General features: G+C 41.0%; 1 protein-coding gene across 1 annotated transcript in view; it reads right to left on the reverse strand.

Annotated features, from left to right (window-relative positions):
- EPSTI1 (epithelial stromal interaction 1 (breast)) overlaps positions 1-9,330 on the reverse strand; it is a 185,912-nt gene that overhangs the window by 150,357 nt on the left and 26,225 nt on the right.

Consider the following 9,330-nt stretch of genomic DNA (forward strand, 5'->3'; position numbering starts at 1 on the left):
ACAGCTAAGGGTAGACTCTTACAGCTAAGGGTAGACTCTTACAGCTAAGGGTAGACTCTTACAGCTAGAAGTTTATGGGCATGAGAAGGCTACACAGCAATTCCAATGAGGAGGAAGGGACACATTATTTAGTATAGAACTTGTCCGCTTCAAAAGTACTCATAGTCAGCCAGCCCAACTAACAAGATAGCTCTTTTGGCAATAGGTGTGAACATAAGCTTGAAAAAAATGTGAGACTGACAGGCATGTGCTGAATTGTTGTCACTATGTGCTGTCAAGACCGTTCCGACGCATAGTGACCCTGCATAGTGTTTCTGACAGTGGCTGGTGGGTTTGAAAGGCTTAGCTTGTTTTTAGCAGTCCAAGGCTTATGCTACGGTGCCACAAGCAACCCCAAACCAAAGCTACTGCCACCGAGTCAATTCCCACTCAGAAGGACCCTATAGGACCTTTAAGGAAAGAAACTGCCTCGTCTCTCTCCCTCAAAGTGCTTACAGCATTCAAACTACCAACCTGTTGGTTAGCAGCCTAGCATAGAACCAACTGTGTCTCCAGAGCTCTTGTTAGCAATGCAGAGAAACAAATTCAGAATCATTAACAGAATCATCTTTAAACGTAAAAATAAAATTATCACTGTTGTTGTTAGGTGCCACTGAGTTGTTTCCAACTCACAGTGACCCTGTTTAGGGTTTCTAAAGAACAGCTGGTGTCTCTGAACCAGAAATCTTTCAGTTGGTTGTTGTTGTTGTTACGTGCTATAGAGTCAGTTCCGACTCATCGCAGCCCTGGTGTTGGATTTGTGAGGAGCAGTTGGTGGGTTTGAACCACTGGCCGGTGGTTAGCAGTCCAGTGTTTTATTTTACAGCGCTACACCAGGACCCCATAAATAAAACTATTAATATAAAAACTCAAAAAACTTTGGTAAGATCTGGCAAGTTTATACAAATGGGAAAAATAAAAATATTTCAGACAACAGTCCAAATGTTAAATGAATCAATATACGTACTCCTTAGTGTCTGGCTTCTTCGGCTTTCTTTGGGTATTATCACCGTATATGCGTCTGTGCTGGAATGAAAAGAAAACATGCTGATGATCATGAGAAACTACTACTTCATCTCACCAAACCAGCCTATTTGACCAGCTTTGAGTCAGACCCCTGGTGACCCCACATGTGTAAGAGCAACCTTGTGTCCCACAGGGTTTTCAGTGGCTGGTTCTTTAGAAGTAGATTGTCTGGCCTTTCTCTTGAGATAGCTCTGGGTTGCACTTGAACCTCCAACCTTTCAAGTAGCAACCAAAGGTGTTAACTGTTTGCGCCACCTGGTGACTGTACCAATTCAGAGAAGATACCAAGTATTCTTCCTTCTAATAGACTGTCCTTATCATTGTTACCATCAGATAGTTACCATGGAAGATAAGATGATTAAAACCCAACAATACATCCACCATGAGGCGCTTAGGATATAGTCATCAACATAAAACAAATGCATACAGCCAAGTATAGAAATATAAGGCAGTCAATGAAGAGTGACCGACTGCTTCATGTTTGTTCTTGGCTAACAGTCTTTGTAGGACTCCACTGATGCTCTAAGTGAACCTCGTTCACAAGTCCCTTGAAGAAGACTGTAGACTGGCATTATCATGCCTCGGACCCACATCACTCCCAGAGTACAGGAAGCACTCATGTATGCTTTATTACCATAAACTCTGGGAATAAGTACAGGTTATCTGCAAGTCACTTCCTCTTTATCATCCACTGGAATAGTCAACTGGTCACAGTCTTCTGCCAATAGCTTGTTGTTAATTGCTGTTATGTCAATTCCCACTCACAGTGACCCTCCATAAGGTTACTGAGGAGCTGCTAATGGGTTTGAATCATCGACCTTGTGGTTTGCAGTCTAGTGCTCATCGTATAGCACAACACCAGTACTCCTTAGACTGTTTTTGTTGCCACCAAATAGGTTCCAATTCATGGCGACCCTATGCACAATAGAATGAAACACTGCTCAGTCCTGCGCCATCCTCATAATTCTCCTTAAGCTTGAGCTCATTTCTGCTGCCATGGTGCCAGTCCATCTCATGGGGGGGTCTTCCTCCTTTTCACTGACCCTTTATTTTACCAAGTATTATGTCCTTCTCCAGGGACGGATCCCTTCTGATAAACATGTCCAAAGTATAAGAGATGAAGGATCCACATCCTGGCGTCTAAGGAGCACTTTGGTTGTACTTCTTCCAACACAGATTTGTTTGTTTCCCTGACAGTCCATGGTACTTTTAATATTCTCTAACACCATAACTCAAATGCAACACCTTTCCTTTGGTCTTCCTTATTCACTGTCCAATTTTCACATGAATATGAGGCTACTGAAAATACTATGGCTTGGGTCAGGTGCACCTTAGTCCTCACACTAGTACCTTTGCTCTTGAATAGTTTAAAGAAATCTTGTACAGAAGATTTGCCTACTGCTGCTTCCATGAGTGTTGACTGTGAATCCAAGCAAAATGAAGACCTTAACAACTTCCATCTTTTCTCCATCTATCATGATGCTGTTTATTGGTCCAATGGTGAGGGGTTTTGTTTTCTTTACATTAAGGTGCAATACATAGTGGAGGCTGTGGTGTTTGATTTTCATCACTAAATATTTTAAGTCCTATTCACTTCCAGAAAGCCAAGTTGTATCATCTGTGTATTGCAGGGTATTAATGACTTTCAATATTGAAGGATTCTGTGGGCAAAATATTGAGTGATGCAGAAAAGCATCAAAGGAGCTAGAAGGAATATACAGAGTCATTGTATCAAAAAGAAATTGTTGATGTTCAATCATTTCAAGAGGTAGTATATGATCAAGAACCGACGGCACTAAAGGAAGTATTACAAGCTGCACTGAAGGCATTGGTGAAAACAAGGCTCCAGGAATTGATGGAATACAAATGGAAATCTTTCAACAAACTCATGAAGCACTGGAAGCACTCACTCATTTATGCCAAAATGTTTGGAAGACAGCCACCTAGCCAACCAGTTGGAAGAAATCCTATTTGTGCAGAAAGATGACCCAGTGGAATGTGGAAATCATCGAACTGTATTATTAATATCACTTTGCAAGTAAACTTTGTTGAAGATAAAACTAAAAAGCCTGCAACTGAACATCGACAATAAATATCCAGAAATTCAAGCCAGATTCAGAAGACATTGAATGAAGGGTATCATTACTGACATCCTATGGATCTTGGCTGAAAGCAGAGAATACCAAAATGGTGTTTATTTGTGCTTTATTTACTACACAAAGGCTTTCAACTGTGTGGAGACAAACTATGCATAACATTGCAAAAAATGGGTATCGGGAACACTTCACTTTGCTCATGAGGAACCTGTACACAAATCAAGAGGCTGTCGTTTAAAGTGAACAAGGGGATACTGAACGATTTAAAATCAGGAAAGGTGTGTGCCAGGGTTGTATCCTTTTACCATACTTATTCAGTCTGTATACTGACCAAATAGTTCAAGAAGCTTGATTATATTTAGAAGGTGGCACCAGGATCAGAGGAAGACTCATTAACAGACTGCAATATGCAGATGATAAAACTCCTTAGACAGATGGCTGTAACAAGTCAACGCTGACTCATGACTCCCTCACTTTCAACAGAATGAAACCAGACTGCTACCATCCTCATCATCACTGGCATCTTCAAGTCCATCACTGCAGCTATTGGGCCTGTCAATCTCTCCGAGAATCTCCCTTACCCATGCTGGCACCCTGTTTCCCCAAATAGGATGTCCTTTTCCAGAAATTCACCACTCATGACTATGGGCTCAAAACGAGCAAGCCAGACAATGATCTGCTGGGATCTATAGGTTTTCATTGGCTAATTTTCACAAGTTGATTACCAGGCCTTTCTTCCTAGCCTGTCTTAGTCCAGAAGGCCCACTGTAACTTGTCCACTATGGGTGATCCTGTGGGTTACTGAAATACCAGTGGTATCATTCCAGCATCACAGCAACGTGCAAGTCACCATAGTATAACAAACTGACAGACAGGCGGTGGCTTGTGCCCTCAGGGTTTGACTTTTCTAAGCATGGGTCCACCGGGCCCCTCATTCACCTGGGGACACAGGTGAAACGCTCAGAGATCAAACTGGGAGATGAGGTGATGCTATCTAAAGGACAATTTGTTTATGCAAAAATATTCTACACTGAAGTGCTGGAAAGCTGCTAAAGTACTGTGAGCTTGTAAGGGCAGGAACTGTGCTGAAGGATCTTTGCATGCCCTGTACCTGATATAGTGCCAGGCACAAAGTAGCTGCTTGATAAATGTGGACCAACTCGAAATGAAGCTTGTCTGTTATCTGTGCTGGGAACAGGGGATGGGGAGGTACTTCTCTGAACTGATTCAAGTGGTCCCACAGTAGCATGAATAGTTAGCAGAGCCAAAATAAAGCTCAGCAACAGACTGTAGCATACATGTGAGTACCACTTTAGGGAACTGCTACAGATAAACACAATCAGTTTTAACATGTAAGTTTTTTTAAAAATAAAACAAACCTCATATGCTCTTAAGAATTCTATCTTCAATGTGGAATGTACAATTTCAAAGGCCAAATTAGTGAAGATTGAACAGTAGAAGCCAAAAGTGCTGATTAACAGAAACCATTTCTTCCTTATCTCATTATTTTCCTACCAGTGCCTCTGCAGCCAGCTTCAAAGCAGGCTTTAATTTTAGACTCGTAAACGTGAGGTGTACAACCACCTTTGCATGCAAATGGGGCTGCTGGATGTCCAATTACCTAATGTATATCAGCCGACATTGTATGTGCAGCCTAGGATGCCCACCAAGTTATGAATACAAAATTAGGAGGCTGCCTCTGGAAATTAATCCCTTGTCCATTACATATTCTTTGTTCACTGTAAGAAAGATTTTTCACTCCTTGTTTGCCAGCACTTAACAGAAGCTTGGGAACAGAAATTCTACAGGCAGTGCCTGCAAACCTGAATACGATGCAATCGTGAGTCATTCTGCAGAGCCTACAAAGACGAAACACTAAATACTGAATTTAAATGCCAACCATGAAATGCTGCACAGCCTTCAACATCTGTTAATGTTGTGCAACAGAGCTTCTTCACCATATGAGGGACTTGACTATGCCATAGATGAGTAGCTTTCAGACTTGAGTATTCATCAGAATCACCAACAAGGCTTACAGAGTTTCTGATTCAGTTGGTCCGGGGTGGATTTTTGCATTTTTATATACACATGTTCAGGTGATGCTGATGGTCTTGATCAGCGACCACACTTTGAGAACCACTGTTGTGGCTCATCAAGCTGGCTTAGAATGTTTGGGCAAAAAGAGAACTGAAATTAACTAGTTGCCATTTAGTCAACTTTGACGCTTGGAAACGTGTGTCGTAATACAACTGTGCTGCAATAGCTGATTTTTCAGAAGCAGATCACCAGGACTTCCTTCCAAGGCACCTATGCGTGACCTTGAATCTGGTTAGCCACCAAGCATGTTGTTGCTGTTGTTGTTGTTTTTAAGTGCCATGCAACCTAGAATAGGGTTTCCAAGAAGTAACTGGTGGGTTTGGACCACTGATCTTGAAGTTAGCAGTTCACTACATATCCTACAGCGTCACACCAAGACATTTAATTATTGATAAAGGCATGGAAGTTGTATCACATGCCAAAGGCCACTAAGCAGCAGTACTGAGACTCAAACCCAGGACTCTGACTTAGACCAGTGAATTGTCCCCAGCTAACTTTTCAACTCAATGTAGAAAGTCTAAAATATGATTGGCTTTTGACTTTAGCCACTTGATAGACCTCCAAGCAATACAAGCTATCTAATTAAAGCATCTGTGTAGACTTGCTATATTAAGGATCTATGGAGAGTGAAGGGAGAGTCCATAAAAAATGGATACAAACCACTTTAATGGAGTTAACACATTAATTGAAGTCTTGATGTGGTGTTGCAAGATAAGTACTGGACTGCTAACCTTAAGGTCAGCGGTTCAAACCCACCAACCAATTCTCGGAAACCCTATACATTGTAGCTATGAGTTGGAACCAGCTCTACAGTACTTAACCACACAACATACTTTAGTGGAGACACTGGATGTTGCAAATGGTTATCATGCTCAGCTGCTAGCAGAACAGGTCTACCCAGTGGCACCTCAGAACAAATGCCTGGCAACCTACTATGAAAAAATGAACCCGTAACAACCCTATGAAGTGCAAGTCTACCCTGACACGTGTGGGGCTGCAATGAGTCAGACTCGATTCTACATCAACTGGATCATATGTTAGTTAGAAACGATTCATAACCACAAGAGCACACCACAAAGATATAGACTCATGTGTCAACACAAGTGATGTAAGTAGAGACTCAAGGCAAGGGAGATTCACAGACAGCCCGGAAGGGGTAGAAAACTTCAAGGAAGAAGAATATAACAAGCTGAAAGTTAAAGGATAGTATCTGAAATGGCAAAAGTATTTTTTGTTGTTAGATTTTGCTAATAGCAGTTTCAGGGAGAATTTTCTAAGTTTGATGAGTCTCTCTTATGGAAATTCTGGAAAATAGTTTATTCTCTCTAAAAATTAACTTATAACATTCTCCAAAAGATTTCCCAAAACTTTACAATATTAAATCTCATTAAATTGAAGTTTGACAAAATTATACCTGATTCTTGCGTCTTAGGAATAGGATGTTGGTCAATATTTGGCCAGTATATCTAGCCTAGAGATAACCAGATAAAGCACAAAGACATGAAAAGAGACAATACTATGTAGTCTTGGAACTAGACTTTTAATTGGAAGCATTTTAACATAACCCCTAGATTCAAGGGTAGTGGTCCCAGAAATAAACATTTTTTACATTAGAGCATTTGCTAGCAAGATTCTTAGGATCATTTTATTGGCTTAAAATAGAAGGAAAAATTTTTCTTTAAGCTAAATCTAAAACATTTTCTAATATTCAGAAGGAAACATATCCAAGTGGTTGAGTTTTTATTTCTCTTACATGTTGTAGGAAGAAGACCTTAAGTCTAAAAAACTACATTTTACTTTTTAGTATCATGGAGCAGAGTATAATGCCTTTGTAGATACGTATATCCTCCCCTTCTCTCTTTGTTTTTTTGCTTGACATGAACAGCAAGCATAACTTATTCATGTTTTCAGCCTATTAGTTTCAACCCACAGCAAGGGCCTCTGCTGGTTTAATCCTGGCGTCATTCATTTCAACAGCCTGACTCTCAAAGCCGCTGATCTACTAGACAAGCCCAAAGCAACCTATATTTAGTATTCTGGTCATTTTATGATTAAGCAACATTCAAGCTAGTGAAATAAATGTGTATCTTTGAAAATGAGTTTCCTTAATTACCTCATTGAAATTTAATGAAATGTCTCAATTTGTAAGATGATTTCCATTTTTCCACCACCGTGTATCAGTGATCTATGCTAAAGAAAACAAACACAAAACTGTCTCAGCCCCTCAGAAGACAAACATCTATAAACGAAAAAGATCATCAAGAAATCTTTTTTGGTGTTGTGAGGTCTCTTGAGAGGCACGGCCACTTCTCTTGTGCACATTCTCGAACAATTATTATAATGTCCCATCCGCAAGCACTCTATGAAAAAATGTTATGCTGAAGTTATGAGAAATAGCTTGGCTGGCTCAAGGATGACATAAATCTATCCCCTGGTATGTACAAACTGCACCAGATGTAATCTGAATTTCTAATTGGGAACTACTCCCCTGATCTGACTGAAAAAGAATTGCCGTCAACAGCAAAAATTCAGGAAGGTGTAGACGATTATATTAGAATCGGATCATTTCAAGCACAAGAATAGGACACAAGAGGTCTGTTACTGCTGAGGTCATCAAGTTAACTCTGCTCGCATCTCTGGGTGACAATGGAATGGAATTGCCCCAGAGGACTTTCTTGGGTATGACCTTCACAGCAGTAGATCAGCAAGTAGCTCTCCCACAAATCTGCTGGATGGATCCAAACCCCAAATTTTGGGGTTATCAGTCAAGCACTTAATCATTTGTGCCACCAGGGCTCCTAACATGAAGTCTCCACCCACCCAAATCTATTGCCTTCAGGTAAATTCCAACTTATAACCACCACACAGGACAGAGTAGGTCTGCCCCATGGCTCAGCAAGGCTATAATCTTCATGAAAGCCAACTGCCACAGCTTGCTCCATAGAGCAGCTGGTGGATTCAAACCACCTATCATTTGGTTTGCAGACAAGCTCTTTAACCATTGTGCCACCAGGGCTCCAACATGAAGCCTGGTGGTGGTGGTGATGTGACATGGAGTTGGTTCTCATTCATAGCGACCCTGCAGAGGGTTTCTGAGGCTGTAAATCTTTACAGGAGCAGAAAGCCTCAGCTTTCTTCCACCGCCAGTAGTTTTGACCTGCTGACCTGAGATTAGCAGCCTGACTCATAACCACTACATTACCAGAGCTCATTAATATGAAGCCTACTGCCCTACAAAAACTTGTTTTGAGGTTTCCATAGTTTAAGAAAACCTTACTCTCAGGTTTATATAAATTGAAAGGAAGAAGGAGTCTAGTTTATCAAAGGCACTGTCGTTATTAAATGCTATCAAGTCAGTTCGGACTCATAGAGGACCCTGTATAGGGTTTACAAGGAGTAGCTGGTGAGTTTGAACTGCTGATCTCGCGGTTTCAAATCAACCTTGAGGTCGAGTGTTTATCCTACAGAGCCACACCAAGACTCTATCAAAGGCACTAGATAGAGGTTCATTTTCTTTCAATGTTGATTTTAATTAGTATGATTTACCTGACGTTCACTATTTTTAGTCAGTGTGGGACCAAAATATTTGAGTCAGTCAGGTATCTAAAAGTTTAAAACACACACACACAACCAGATTCTTATAAAACACAGAAGCCAAAAATGTCAAGATGAGGCTGAGTAACCAACTTTGATCTTAAATCCGCCATACCAAAGCATCCCCAGGACACCCGATCTCAGGTGTGGAAGGCCTCCTGTGTTCCCGTGCTCTCAGAGCCAGTTAAGCACACAGGTCATTTTCACAAGAGATGATATGAGGCCAGTCAGTTCTCTACTCATTGTAACTCCCGGTTCCTGCTTGAGGAGGAGTAGGACCCAGAAGGAAAAGATGAATAAGAGAACAGGGCTTTTGAAGAATTGAAGGCAATGTAGGAATTAGAAAAATGCAACTCATGCACACATACACACACCAGCATCTTCATGCAGACCTGTGGTTCGGTGAGACATGTAAATAAATTCATGTAAATCAGAAAGGAAGCCCTGTTTTATAGATGTGGGTAACCTCATACTAGAT

This window comes from Chrysochloris asiatica, unplaced genomic scaffold (genome assembly GCF_000296735.1).
Source record: "Chrysochloris asiatica unplaced genomic scaffold, ChrAsi1.0 scaffold00022, whole genome shotgun sequence".
In the NCBI taxonomy this organism is placed as follows: Eukaryota; Metazoa; Chordata; class Mammalia; order Afrosoricida; family Chrysochloridae; genus Chrysochloris; species Chrysochloris asiatica.